Here is a 15,640-nt window from a genome sequence, read left to right as displayed (position 1 = left end):
AAAAAACCAAGTGGGAAAAAAACTGGGTGCGGTGTTGGTTTAAGTCATATTAATGTGCACAGATTAATGGAGGTATTATTGAGGTTTTTCTTTAGATCCTTTGCTAAAACTATATTTTTCCTTATCTAGATCTTGCCAATTTCTTCTTTGTGTCTAAGTATTTTTAAATAGTTCTTGTTGTTATTATGAATTTTGTTGGTGTCAAAGAAGGCAATTTTTGTGTATTTTATCTTGTATCCCACCAACATGTTAAGTAGTCACAGTAGTTCTCATTTTTCAGTTAACTCTCTTCAGGCTTTTGAATTACTGCAATGCAAATAATTTCATCTCTTATTTTGAACAATTTCTCTGCATGGTCCAGCCCCACTGCGGCCCCCAGCAATGTTGAAGGACAGTGGTTGTAACAGGCATCGTTTTCTTACTCCTGACTCTCCCAGGAGTGGTTCTAGCCCAAACCATTAGACATGATGTTTGTGACCGGTTTCTAATTAGTTATCTTCTCCTCTTGGAAAAGATTCCTTCAATTCCTCCTTTCTTATTGCCATTCAAGTAACATTATATAATCCTTGTTGAAGGCTTACTGTGTTTCAGACACTCTGTTAAGCACTGTACTTACATCATTTCATTTACGCCTTGTAACAACTCTCATTACCGTTACTTCTCGCATTTTATAGATGAGGACACTGAGGCTCAGAGAGTTTAAATGACTTTCTCAAGGATACACGAGTGGGAAGCAGTTGTGTTGGAATAGAAACCAAGGCTTCGCTGACAGCAATACTTGTGCTGTATAATCTACCTGCCTCTTAAGGTATGTTGACACATTTTATAAAAGTTTTAGGCATGTCTGTTAAATGAGCAAATAACTTTTTAGCAATATTGATATAATTGCATGATTTACTTCCAATCATTCATCCAGCTAGCAGATACTTATAGGGGGCTGCTGTGTGTTCCAGGCACTGGTGATGTAAAGGTGAACAATTAGAGAAAGTCCTTACCTTGTGAGTGTGGTGGGGGTGGAGGATAATGATAGTAAGGAAGAAAACAAGTGAATAAGCAAGGCAGTTCTGATGGTGATTAGTGCCTGAATAAAATAAACCGTGTGAGTGATGGAGAGGGTCAGGGTCCAGGGGGAAGGGTACTTTAGTCTCAGTGTCCAGGGAAGGACTCTGTGAGAAAGCTACATATGATCAGAGATCTGAAAGGTGAGAAGGAGAGAGTCATGCAGAGAGCCAGGGGAACAGCAAGTGTAAATACCCTGCGTGTTAGAGCAGCAGGAAAAGGCCAGAGTTGCTGGAATGCAGTGAATGAGCACGTGGGCTCACAAAGGGGGTTGGGAGGCCACCTCAGAGGGGCTTGAGACCTGGTCATTCCCCTAAGGAGTTTGGATACGTTTGAGTGTGGTGTGAAGCCACTGGAGTCAGCAACGGGACTGATGTATATCAGATCTCTCCTTTATTTTATTTTATTTTATTCTGTTTTTATTAATTAATTTATTTTGGCTGCGCCGGGTCTTAGTCGCGACATGTGGGCTTCTTAGTTGAGGCATGCATGCAGGATCTAGTTCCCCAGCCAGAGATCGAACCCAGGCCCCATGCTTTGGGAGTATGGAGTCCTACCCACTGGACCACCAGGGAAGTCCCTCAGATCTCTTCTTTAAACTGTGAACTACACTGGCACTTCCCTGGCAGTCCAGTGGTTAAGACTCTGTGCTTCCACTGCAAGGAGCACGGGCCTGATCCCTGGTCAGGGAATTTTATGCTGTGTGGCACAGCCAAAAACAAAAAAACAAAACAAAAAATGTGAGCTATGCTAATAGATTTTCTAACATCAAACCAAACTTGCATTCTTGAATATAATCTTCCATTAGTATTAAGCTATGTATAACAGGGTGGGATAGCACAAAAATAGAAACATAAGTCAATAGAACATAATAAAGGGTCCAGGAACAAATATATATTTATATTATTTACATATGAAGGAATTTGGTAATATGACAAAAATAACATTTCAAGTCAGTGGTATTGGCCAGCCTATGAAAAAAAATTTTTTTGAACTTTACTTCACATTAAATGCAAAACTTAACTTCAGTTTGGATTAAATACAAAACCATAAAAGCACAATAAGAAAATATGAGAGAATATTTTAAAATATTCTTTCGGTGAGGGAGGCTTTTTTTCAAGCAAGACATAAAATCCAGGAGTCATAAAGGGGAAGACTAACAGATTTGCCTTAATTGAATATTTCTCAATAATAATAGATGCCACAAATAAAATTGGAGGAAAACCTCAAGCCAAGAGTCAACATTTGCAAATATGTGAAAGAGCATTAATATCTTTAGTGTATAAGGAACTCTTAAAATCAATAAGAAAGAAATAGAAATGAATAGAAATAGAAATAGAATGATGGACACAGACAGGTAATTGTGGACCCAGACAGAAATAGAAAAAAGCACATAGATAATTCATAGAAGTATAAGTGACCATGATATTGAAAAGATGCTCAGTCCCACTAATGATCAAGAAAAAACAAAACAAGGAGCTATTATAATGACATAACAGGCTGCATTGGTGAGAACATGGGATTAATAGGAATCTTAGTGCATAGCTGGTGGGAGGGTAAATTAGTATGATTCTGGATCATAATGTATCATTATCTATTGTCATTAAATATCTTTGATCCAGAAGTTCCACTTCTGGGAATTTATGCTAAAGAAATAATTGGGCAAGTGCACAGAGGTGTGACTATAAGGATGATCCTGAAACATTGTTTACAACAACAAGAAATTGAAGGGGAAAAGAACTAAATTTCTGTCCAAAGAGGATTGGTAAAATTATTTTGGCACAGTTAAACAGTGGAAAACTATGTGGACATAAAAAATAATAAGGTCAAACTGGAAATGTCCACAGTGTATTTTTTTGACTCTTAATGTTATAAAGGTTTTTTTTTTTAAATTCATTTATGCATTATTTATTTATTTTTGGCTGCGTTGGGTCTTTGTTGCTGCGCATGGGCTTTCTCTAGTTGTGGCGAGCGAGGGCTACTCTTCGTTGTGGTGCATGGGCTTCTCTTGTTGTGGAGCACGGGCTCTAGGCGCGCGGGCTTCAGTAGTTGTGGCACACGGGCTCAGTAGTTGTGGCGCACGGGCTTAGTTACTCCGCAGCGTGTGGGATCTTCCTGGACCAGGGCTCGAACCTGTGTCTCCTGCACTGGCAGGTGGATTCTTAACCACTGTGCCACCAGGGAAGCCCTGTTATAAAGGTTTTAATCACTTTTCTGAGGTATGATTTTTTTTTAAATGAGAATCCTATATATATATATTTTTTTTAAATTATTTATTTATTTTATCATCTATTTGGTTGCACCAGGTCTTAGTTGTGGCCGGCAGGTTCCTTAGTTGTGGCATGCGAACTTTTAGTTGCGGCATGCATGTGAGATCTAGTTCCCTGACCAGGGATCGAACCCGGGCTCCCTGCATTGGGAGCATGGAGTCTTAACCACTGTGCCACCAGGGAAGTCCTAAATTATAATTTATATAAAATAAAATGTACGCATTTCAAATAGAGTTATATGAGTTCTGACAAATGTATACACCTGTGTAACATCTACCACAATCAAGTCACTGAACATTTCTTTCTCCCCCTGAGCCATCCATCTGCTTTTTTCACTATAGTTTTACCTTTTCTAGAATTTCAATGTTTTTTTTTCCACTTTTAAAAAATTGTGGTAAAATTCATATAACATAGTTACTATCTTAACCATTTTTAAGTGTACAGGTCAGTGGTATTAAGTGTATTCACACTGTTGTGCAACCATCACCATGATCATCCCCTTAACTCTCTTTATCTTTTAAAACTGAAACTCTATACCCATTAAACAACTCCCTATGCTCCCCTCCTCCCTAGCCCCGGGCAACCACCACTGTACTTTCTGTCTTTATGATTTTGATGACTCTAAGTACCTCATATAAGTAGAATCATACAATATTGGTCTTTTTGCATCTGGCCTCTTTCACTGAGCATAATGTTTTCCAGGTTCCTCCATATTGCAACATGTATCAGAATTTTGTTCCCTTTTATGGTTAAATAATATTCCATTGTATGTAGGTACCATATTTTGCTTATCCATTCACCTGTCAGTGAGTACTTGGGCTGCTTTCATGTTTTAGCTTTGGTAAATAATGCTGCTACAAACATGGGTGTACAAAGATGAACTCTTTAAGACCCCGCTTGCAATTCTTTAGGGTTTATACCCAGAAGTGGAATTGCTGGATCATATGGTAACTCTATTTTTAATTTTTTGAGGAGCTGCCACACTGTTTTCCAAAGCAGCTTTAACATCTTACTTTCCCACCAACCGTGAGTGCACAGGGTTCCAATTTCTCCACATTCTCACAAGTACTTGTTGTTTTCTGGTTTTTTGATAGCAGCCATCCTAATGGGTGTGAGGTGGTATTTCATTGTAGTCTTGATTTGTGTTTCCCCAATGATTAGTAATGTTGAGCATCTTTTCGTGTGCTTATCGGCCATTTATATGTCTTCTTTGGAGAAATATCTATTCAAATCCTTTGCCCATTTTTCAATCAGGTTGTTTGGGTTTTTTGTTGTTGTTGAATTTTAGGAGTTCTCTATATATTCTGGATATTAAATCCTTATCAGATATATGATTTGCAAATATTTTCTCCCATCCTGTGGGTTTGTTTTTGTACTCTGTGGATAGTGTCTTTTGATGTACAAAATTGTTTAATTTTCATGAAGTCCATTTTGTCTAATTTTTCTTTTGTTACCTGTGCTTTTGGTGTCATATCCAAGAAATAATTGACAAATCCAATGTTGTGAAGCTTTGTCCTCTGTTTTCTTCTAAGAGTTTTATTGGTTTAGGTCTTACATTTATCCATTGTGAGTTAATTTTTGTGTATGGTATTAGGTAAGGATCCAACTTTATTCTTTTGTATGTAGATATCCAGTTTTTATAGCACCATTTGTTGAAAAGACTGTCCTTTTTTCATTGAATGGTCATGGCACCCTTGTCAAAAATCATTTTACCATATACATGAGGGTTTATTTCTGGGCTCTCTATTCTATTCCATTGGTTTACATGTCTGTCTTTATGCTAATACCATACTCTTTTGATTACTGCCACTTTGTGGTAAATTTTGAAATTAAGAAGTGTGGGTCCTCGGGGCTTCCCTGGTGGTGCAGTGGTTGAGAATCCGCCTGCCGATGCAGGGGACACGGGTTCGTGCCCCAGTCCAGGAAGATCCCACATGCCATGGAGCAGCTAGGCCTGTGAGCCATGGCCACTGAGCCTGCGTGTCTAGAGCCTGTGCTCCACAACGGGAGAGGCCACAACAGTGAGAGGCCCGTGTACCACACACACACACACACACACACAAAAGTGTGGGTCCTCTAGTTTTTTGGGGTTTTTTTGTTTGTTTTTTTAATATGGCAGGTTCTTATTTAGTTTTGTTCTTTTTCAAGATTGTTTTGGCTATTTGAGGTGCCTTGAAATTCCATGTGAATTTTAAGTTGGGTTTTTATATTTCTGCAAAAAAAAATGTCATTGAGATTTTGATAGGGATTGCACTGAGTCTGTAGCTAGCTTTCAGTAGTATAGACATTTTAACAATATTAAGTCTTCAAGTTCATGAACATGGGATGTGTTTCCATTAATTTATGTCTTCTTTAATTCAGCAGTGTTTTGTAGTTTTCATTGTACAGGTCTTTTACCTCCTTGGTTAAGTTAATTCCTAAGCATTTTATTCTTTTTGCTGTTATTGTGAATGGAATCGTTTTTGTGATGTCCTTTTCAGGTTGTTCATTGTTCATGTATAGAAATGAAGGTGAATTTTGTGTGTTGACTTTGTATCCTGCTACTTTGATGAATTCACTTATTAGTTCTAACAGTTGTTTTGTGGAATCTTTAGGATTTTCTGCATAAAAAATCATATCTGCAAACAGATGATTTTACTTCTTCCTTTCCAGTTTGGATGACTTTTCTGTGTGGCCTTTTATGGCCACATAATTTTCCACTGTATAACTTGGCCATAATAATTTTACCAGTCTTCTTTGGATAGAAATTTCGTTTTTTCCCCTTCAGTTCCTTTTTCTTACCTAATTGCTCTGGCTAGAACTTCCAGTACTATGTTGAATAGAAGTGGTGAAAGCAGGCATCCTTACCTTGTTCCCAATGTTAGAGGAATCACTATCAGTCTTTCATCATTGAGTATGATGTTTGCTGCAGGTTTTTATTATGTGGAGATAGATTCCTTCTATTCCTAGCTTACTGTTGTTTTTTTTTTTTTTGCGGTACGCGGGCCTCTCATTGTTGGGGCCCCTCCCGTTGCGGAGCACAGGCCCCGGACGCGCAGGCTCAGCAGCCATGGCTCACAGGCCCAGCCGCTCCACAGCATGTGGGATCTTCCTGAACCGGGGCACGAACCCATGTCCCCTGCATCGGCAGGCGGACTCTCAACCACTGTGCCACCAGGGAAGCCCACTGAGTGTTTTTATAATGAAGGGATGTTCAATTTTGTCAAATGCTTTTTCTGTGTCAGTTGAGATGTTCATGTGGGTTTTTTCCTTCCTTTTGTTTATGTGGCATATTACATTGGTTGATTTTCCTATGTCGAACCATCCTTGTATTCCGTGAATAAATTCCATTTGGTTTTTGTTGAAGATTTTTGCATCAGTGCTCATAAGGGATATCTGTATTTTTCTTTTCTTATAGTGTCTTTGTTTGGCTCTGGTATCAGGGTAATGCTGGCCTCATAGAATGGGTTGGGAAATGTTCTCTCCTTTTCAACTTTTCAGAAAATTTTGAGAAGGATTGGTATTACTTCTTTAAATGTTTGGTAGAATTCACTAGTGAATATATATATATATTTTGGCTGCACCACATGGCATGTGGAATCTTAGGTCCTTGACCAGGGATCGAACCCACACCCCCTGCATTGAAAGCACAGAGTCTTAACCACTGGACTGCCAGAGAAGTCCCTCTTTTCTAGTTTTAGTAATTTAAGTCGTCTCTCTTTTTCCTTAGTCCATCTAGCAAAAGATTTGTCAATTTTATTAATCTTTTTGAAGAACCAACTTTTGGTGTCATTGATTTTTCTCTTATCATTTTTCTATTTTCTGTTTTATTTTTATTATTTCCTTCCTTATGCTAGTTTTGGGTTTAGTTTGTTCTTTTTTTTCTAGTTTCTTCAGTTGTAAAGTTAGGTTGTTGATTTGAGATCTTTCCCATTTTTTAATTTAAATACTTATAGCTATCAGTTTCCTCCCTTAGCACCACTTTCACTGTGTCCCATAAGTTTGGCATGTTGTGTTTTCATTTTTATTCATCTCTGAGTATTTTTAAATTTTCCTTGTGAATTCTTCCTTAATACATTAGTGATTTAAAAGTGTGTTGTTTGGGCTTCCCTGGTGGCACAGTGGTTGGGAGTCCGCCTGCCAATGCGGGGGACCTGGGTTTGGGCCCTGGTCTGGGAGGATCCCACGTGCCACGGAGCGACTGGACCTGTGCACCACAGCTGCTGAGCCTGTGCTCTGGGGCCTGTGAGCCATGGCTGCTGAGCCTGTGCGTCGCAATTATTGAAGCCCGAGTACCTGGAGCCTGTGTTCTGTGACAGGAGAGGCCACCACAATGAGAGGCCTGTGCACTTCAGCGAAGAGTGGCCCCTGCTTGCCGGAACTGGAGGGAGCCTGCACTCTCTGCAGCAAGGACCCAACGCAGCCAAAAATAAATAAAAATAAAATAAATTTTTAAAAAATAGTGTGTTGTTTAATTTCTGCAATTTCATGAATTTTCCAGTTTTTCTTCTGTTATTTATTTCTAACTTCATCCCACTGTGGTTAGAGAAGATACTTTGTATAATATCTATCTTTTAAAATCTCTAAAGACTTAACCTGTAGCCTAACATATGGTCAGTTCTGTTAAAATCCCATGTGCATTTGAAAAGAATATTCTCTTGTTGGGTAGAGTATTCTGTATGTGTCTGTTAGATCTAATTGTGTTAAGACTTCTATTTCGTTATTTGTCTTCTGTCTGGTTGTTCTGTGCATTATTGTGAGTGGATTATTAAAGTATCCAACTATTATTGTGGAACTATTTCTCCCTTCAGTCCTGTCAGTTTTTGCTTCATATGTTTTAATGGTCTTTCATTAGGTATATAATGTTTATAATTGTTATATCTTCTTGCTGTTTCAAATCTTTTATTAATATAAAATGTCCTTCTTTGTCTCTTGTAACCTTTTTTGATTTAAAGCCTTTTTTGTCTGATATCAGTATAGCTTCCCCACTCTCTTTTGGTTACTATTGTCATGGAATGTAATTTTTAGGTTTTTTGGGTGGGGCCATGCTGCACGGCTTGTGGGATCTCAGTTCCCCAACTAGGGACTGAACCCGAGCCACAGCAGTGAAAGCCCAGAATCCTAACCACTAAGCCAGCAGGGAACTCCCCATGGAATATCTTTTTTTGTCCTTTCATTTTCAACCTATTTGTGTCTTTGGATCTAAAGTTAGTCTCTCATAGACATCATGTAGTTGGATCACATGGTTATCTCCATTCTGCCAATCTCTGTCTTTTGATTAGAGAGTTTAACCCATTTACGTTTAAAGTAATTGCTGATAAGAAGGGCCTTACTTCTGTCATGGTGCTATTTGTTTTTATTCTGCCTTATTACTTTCCCCCCTCATTTCTTGCATTACCATCTTCTTTTGTATTTAGTTGATTTTTTGTACTGAAATGTTAAAATTCCTTTTTCATTTCCTTTTGTGTATATATTTTAGTTATTTTCTTTGTGGTTACCATGGGTTACATTTAATATCCTAAAGTTATAATACTCTAATTTGAATTTATACCAGCTTAACTCAATAACAAACAAAAACTTTGCTCCTTTACAGCTCTGTCCCCACCCCTTTTGGTTGTTGATGTCACAGTATTACACCTTTATACATTGTGTGCCCCCCAAACATAAACTAATAATTAAAAAAAATTCTTTAGTCTCTTATATTATGTAGAAAACAAAATTTGAAGTTACAAACCAATGATATAGTAATATTAGCTTGTACACCAATAATTGTTTTTTCTTTAAATATAATAGTATCTTAAATCATGTAGAAAACAAAAAGTGCAGTTATAAACCATTGTTACTAGCGTTCATAATTGCCCATGTGTTGACTTTTGTTGAGATCTTTATTTCTCCATATGACTTTGAGTTACTACTGTCTAGTGCTCAGGACTCCCCTGAGCATTTCTTGCAGGGAAGGTCATGGTCATGAACTCCCTCAGCTTTTGTTTATCTGGGAATGTCTTAATTTCTCCCTTAATTTTTTAAAAATAAATTTATTTATTTTATTATTTTATTTTATTTATTTATTGTTTCTGACTGCATTGGGTCTTCGTTGCTATGCGTGGGCTTTTCTCTTGTTGCGGCAAGTGGGGGCTACTCTTCTTTGTGGTTCGCAGGCTTCTCATTGTGGTGGCTTCTCTTGTTGAGGAGCATGAGCTCTAGGCGCACGGGCTTCAGTAGTTGTGGCACGTGGGCTCAGTAGTTGTGGCTCATGGGCTCTAGAGCGCAGGCTCAGTAGTTGTGGCTCACGGGCCTAGCTGCTCTGCGGCATGTGGGATCTTCCCGGACCAGGGATCAAACCCGTGTCCCCTGCACTGGCAGGCGGATTCTCAACCACTGCGCTATCAGGGAAGCCCCTCCCTTAATTTTGAAGGGCAGTTTTGCTGGATATAAGACTCTTGGTTGATAGGATTTTTTTCTTTGAGCATTTGAATATGTCAGCCTACTCTTTTCTGGCCTCCAAAGTTTCTGATGAGAAATCTGTTGATAATCTTATTGAGGATCCCTTGTGTGTGATGATTTTCTTCTCTGTTGCTGATTTCAAGATTGTCTTTGTTTTTTGAAGGTTTGATTATAATGTGTCTTGGTGTGGGTCTTTTTGAACTAATCTTACTTGGAGTTTGTTGAGCTTCCTGTATGGTTTACAATGTATTTTTAAAATTTTTTTAAAAATTAATTAATTTTATTTATTTTTGGCTGCATTGGGTCTTCGTTGCTGCAAGTGGGCTTTCTCTAGTTGCGGTGAGAAGCAGCTACTCTTCGTTGCAGTGCACAGGCTTCTTATTGCGGTGGCTTCTCTTGTTGCCGAGCCTGGGCTCTAGGCATGCAGGCTTCAGTAGTTGTGGCACATGGGCTCTAGAGCGCAGGCTCAGTAGTTGTGGTGCACGGGCTTAGTTGCTCTGCAGCATGTGGGATCTTCCCAGACCAGGGCTCGAACCCGTGTCCCCTACATTGGCAGGTGGATTCTTAACCACTGTGCCACCAGGGAAGCCCCACAATGTATTTTTATGTGGGGAAAAAACTCAGTGTGCAGAGCAGAATTATGATGGGATACCTTTATGTTTTAAAAAGAAAATAGGATATTGTTTTTGTCTGGCTAGAGATTAGCTGGAAATATTTGACAGTGGGATTAAGGAATTGTTTCTTATTTTGTGAATTTTGATTGCTTAGATTTTGCTAACTAATGTGTATTGCTTCCCCTCATTTAAATAGATTGCTTATAGAATTATAAAAGTAAAACATTAAAATCATTTAAATAATACAAAAGTAAGTAAAGTATATACCTCACTTCCACTCCCCAGGGGTGACCTCTTCTAGTTGATGTTTTTTTTTTTTTTTAAGTAGGTTCTAGTGCAATAGGGCAAATAAAAGAAATAAAAGACATCAAGATTGGAAAAGGAAAGAATAAAACTGTCACTATTCACAGTTGACATGACTGTATACTTTTAAAATCCAAAAGAATCTACAATAGAACTATTAGAACTAATACATGAACTTAACAAGGTTTCTGGACACAAGATCAATACACAAAAAGATCAGTTATATTTCTATTTACTAGCAACACTCAAGTCAAAAGTAAAAATTTTAAATGCTATTAAAAAAATCAAATATATAAGAATAAATCTAGGGACTTCCCTGGTGGTCCAGTGGCTAAGACTCCACGCTCCCAATGCAGGGGGCCTGGGTTTGATCCCTGGTCAGGGAACTAGATCCCACATGCTGCAACTAAGAGTTCGCATGCTGCAAATAAAGATCCCACATGCTGCAACAAGGATCCTGCGTGCTGCACCTACAACGCAGCATAGCCAAATAAATAAATAAATATTAAAAAAAGAATAAATCTAGCAGAAAATTTGCATGACCTCCACATTGAAAACTATGAAACAATACTAAGAGAAATTAAAGAAGACCTAAAGTAGGGATTTGCCATATTCATGGATTGAAAGACTCAGTATTATTAAGATGATCTATAGATTGACATACCAATCAAAATCCCAGCAGGCTTTTTGGAGGGGGGTGGGGAGGGTGGAAATTGGTAAGCTGATTCTAAAACATAAACAAAAGACCCTGAAATAGACAAAATAATCTTGAAGAAGAAGAACAAAGCCTGAGGACTTACACTACACAATATCAAGACTTAGTATAGAGCTATAGATATTGGTACAAGGGCAGGCAAATAGACCAGTGCACTAGAATAGAGGGTCCAGAAACAGACCCACACATATATGGGCACCTGATTTATAACAAGGCCTCCACTGCAATTCAGTGGGCATTAAATTGTGCTGGCTAATGGGATATTCATATGGGAAAAGGGAACCCTGACCTCTACCTCACACCGTACACAAAACATTAATTCAAGCTGGATCATAGATCTAAATGTGAATACTAACACAGTCAAGCCTTAGAAAAAATACAGGATCAAAATATCTTTTTAGGGCTTCCCTGGTGGCGCAGTGATTGAGAGTCCGCCTGCTGATGCAGGGGACACGGGTTCGTGCCCCGGTCCGGGAAGATCCCACATGCCGCAGAGCGGCTGGGCCCGTGAGCCATGGCTGCTGGGCCTATGCGTCCGGAGCCTGTGCTCCACAACGGGAGAGGCCACAACAGTGAGAGGCCCACATACGCAAAAAAAATATATATATATCTTTTTGAACTTGGTCTACATAAAGATTAAACAGAACACAAAAAGCACTAACCATGAAAGAAAAGAACAATGTATTGAGATTCATTAAAATTAGGAATATCTGTTCATTAGAAGACAGCATTAAAAGGTGAAAAAGCAAACCATTGACTAGGAGACAACATCCCCAACACATTAATCAATCAGTAAGAAACAGACACCTGATGATAAACTGAGCCAAAAATTGAAAGAATGTCACTGCAGAGAATATCATTAGTAATCAGAAAATGAAAATTAAGATCACTCTGGAAAAATGTTTGGTAATGGTAAGACTAAATATGCATATTTCTGTGACCCAGTAATTTCCCTCCTGGGTATATACCCAACAGAAACGAGTGTTTATGTCCACCAAAACCCAGATCAGAATATTTATAGCAGCTTTATTCATAAACTCCAGAAGAGTGGAAACAACCAATGTCCATCAACAAAAGATTGAGATTTTTTTGGAATGTTCATACAATCAAATCCTACATTATAAAGAAACAGAATAAGCTACTGATATCCTCAACACTATGGCTGACTCTCGCAGACATTGTGAGTGAAAGGAGTCTGACGCAAAAGAGGCACACTCTTGTGATTCCATTTGTAGGAAGTTTAAAGTCAGGCCAAACCAATCTGAAAAGATAGAAGTCAAAGCAGTAGTTACACTTGGAGGCGGTTCTGACTGGACGGGGCATGAGGGAGCCTTCTAGGGTGCTGTAAACTTCTATCTACTAATCTGGATGGTGTACACACAGGCGTACACGTATATAAAAATCCATTGAGCTCACTTTACTAAGTTATACCTCAATTTAGAGAACGTTATGCTAGCAGCTATCTAAAAGTTCAAATGTATGTAAACCAAAATGAAGCACTGTTACTGCAGCCTCTTAGTGCATGAGCTGGGACACTCAGGCCTCTGTCCTGCTCTTAGGGCGATGTCAGGGTGTGGCCCAGGGCTGGACACAGCCTCCTGCATTGGATGTCCAGGTACACCCACCAGGTAACAGACTATGCTTTGGTGGGGGTGGGGTGGTGGCCAGAAGTACGCAGGACCATGTTGAAGAAGGGCCAGGCTCAGTGCCTCTCAGCTCTGGCAGGACGTTGTCTGGAGCACTAAATATTTTTTTAATTTAAAATTTTTATTGTGGTAAAGTATACATAACATAAAATTTACTATTTTAACTATTTTTTAAGCATTCAATTCAGTGACATTAAGTACATTTATAGTGTTGTGCAACCATCACCACCATCCACCTCTAGAACTTATTCATCCTCCCAAATGGGAACTCTGTACTCATTAAGCACTGACTCCCCAGCCCCTGGTAACCACTTTCTGTTTATATGAATCTGACAACTCTCGGTACCTCATGTAAGTGGGATCACACAGTATTTGTCCCTTTGCATCTGGCCTCTTCGAGCATAATGTTTTCCAGGCTCATCCAAGTTGTAACAGGTACTAGAATTTCATTCCTTTTTAAGACTAAATAATATTCCAGTTTATGGATGGACCACATTTTGTTTATTCATCCATTCGTCAATAGATATTGTACTTAGGTTGTTTCCACCTTTTGGCTCTTGTGAATAATGCTGCTGTGAATGTGGGAGTACAAATAGCAGTTCAAGGCTCTGCTTTCAACTCTTTTGGGTGTATACCCAGAAGTGGAATTGCTGGATTTTATGGTCATTCTATGGAGCACTATTTTAAAAAAAGCCACTGCTTAGCCCAACTGTGCAGAGATTTCACTGGTCTGGGGTAGAGCCCCTACATGGATGCATTTTAAAACTACCCAGGTGATTCTAATGAGCAGCCAGAGTTGAGAACCACTGGGCCAGAGAGAGGCTAGGAAAGTGACAAAGAAGCGACAGCAGAAGGCGAGAGTGAGCAGGAGGAAGAGGCTGGCCTGCGTGTGCCTGGGAAGGTGGGAGGGCGAGCTCCTTGCCTCTGGGTCCCAGCAGCCACTCAGCAGTGGGGCCAACATTCCCTCCTGATCAGACACCCATCTTTCTTGCCCCACTGACCTCGCCTAGGGTTGCCAGATTGAGCAAATTAAGATACAGGACAGCCAGTGAAATTTGAATTTCAGACAAACAACAAATAATTCTTTTAGTATATCTTATGTACTACTTGGGACATACTTATATTTAAAAAAAACAAAACTCATTCTTTATCTGAGATTCAGTATTAACAGGGTGTTCTGTTATCTGGCACCCCTACTCAGGCCCCACTCAGATAAGAGCCCCCCGAGCCTGGCCTTCACCTTTGGACACCTTGTCCCAACAAAAACAGAAGAGGAGACCCCAGCAGTTGGCCCAGGAGCCACACCATTCCCATGACCTCCCAGGGCCAGCAGCGGCTGAGGGTGGCTACCTGGCCACCTGTGTGGACAGCCCTGCTTACAGCCCCAGATGCCACCCTCACAGGGTGGAACCTACCACAGACTTCTGAGCAGGGTGACATCCGGTGGCCACACATGCCACCAGGGACAGCCAGGTAGACCCTGCCCAGTGTAGACAGTCTCCGGTGAGCAGCAGGAGGCCTGAGAGCCCAGCTTAAAGGGAAAAAGACTGAGGATGGGTGGGCCTTGGATCGCCTTGGGGGCTTTTAGGGCCAGAGGGCGGTCAGTCTGCAGAGGGTCTGTGCTGTAGCGGGCAGGGCAAGGCCAGACGCAGGGCCGGGGGTCCACGGCCACCTCCCTGGAGTAGGGCTTCCCTGCTCCCATGCATCCTCCAGTGCTTCATCCATGGGGCAGGACACAGCTAAGGACCTGCGTGCCCTTGTGCTGGAATCACTCAGACCCTGTCCCTCAGGCTCCACAGCTGGGCTTCTGTCTCATCCCTGAGGCCCAGGCCCCGATTTCCTCATTGTCTCTGCCAACGAGGCCCGGCTTGTCCTACGCTTTCCTTCTAGGGGCCCCAGTCCGGTCTGCCAGGCCTGTGTGAGAGCAGCCGGCCTCTGCTCTGCCCACCTACACTTGGTGACTGTGGGGCCTGCAGTTCTGCCCTCCCTCCTGGGCTGCCCGTGTCCCAGGCCACAGCTTCTCAGATGTTCCTGTCTCCTGACTCCCGCCCCTGCCCCTGCCCCCCAGGGCCTGAGGCTTCAGTTCTCAGCCCTCTTAGGTGGCCCCCCCGACCATGACCGCTGACCACCTGAGACCAAACAGCCTTTCCCAGAGGGAGGAAGCAGTGCCTTCACCGCGAGACACGGCTCTCCTAACTTCACTGCCCTGGAACCCTCTTGGGGACTGGGACAGGCTCAACCCTGGGGATTCTGGCACCCCTGGGACAGAGGAGAAGGTGCCCAGCCTGCACCCTGACCTGGGAGCCAGCTGCAGGTTTCCCTGTAATGGCCAAGGGTGAGCCCTAGGGCTCAGGGAAAGCATATGCGTCCTTTGAGGGGACAGGGAAAAACCCTGGGACCCAGGAGCCTGGCTACAGGGGAGGGCCCTATGACCAATAGCCACCCTGGACCAGCTCTATGGCGCCTCTTCTGAGAAAGCCTCTGTGATTACCGTCCCTCTCAGAATGATGAACCTCACCTCCATCTGAGGGTGCAGCTGGGAGAGGACCCTGGGGACTGCTCACCCAACATGAGGGTGACATTTATGGAGCAGGCACTGGGTGATAGACC

Source organism: Lipotes vexillifer, unplaced genomic scaffold (genome assembly GCF_000442215.2).
Source record: "Lipotes vexillifer unplaced genomic scaffold, Lipotes_vexillifer_v1.1 scaffold914, whole genome shotgun sequence".
In the NCBI taxonomy this organism is placed as follows: domain Eukaryota; kingdom Metazoa; phylum Chordata; class Mammalia; order Artiodactyla; family Lipotidae; genus Lipotes; species Lipotes vexillifer.
The sequence above is the reverse complement of the archived record's forward strand: the minus strand, read 5'-3'. Positions refer to the sequence as shown.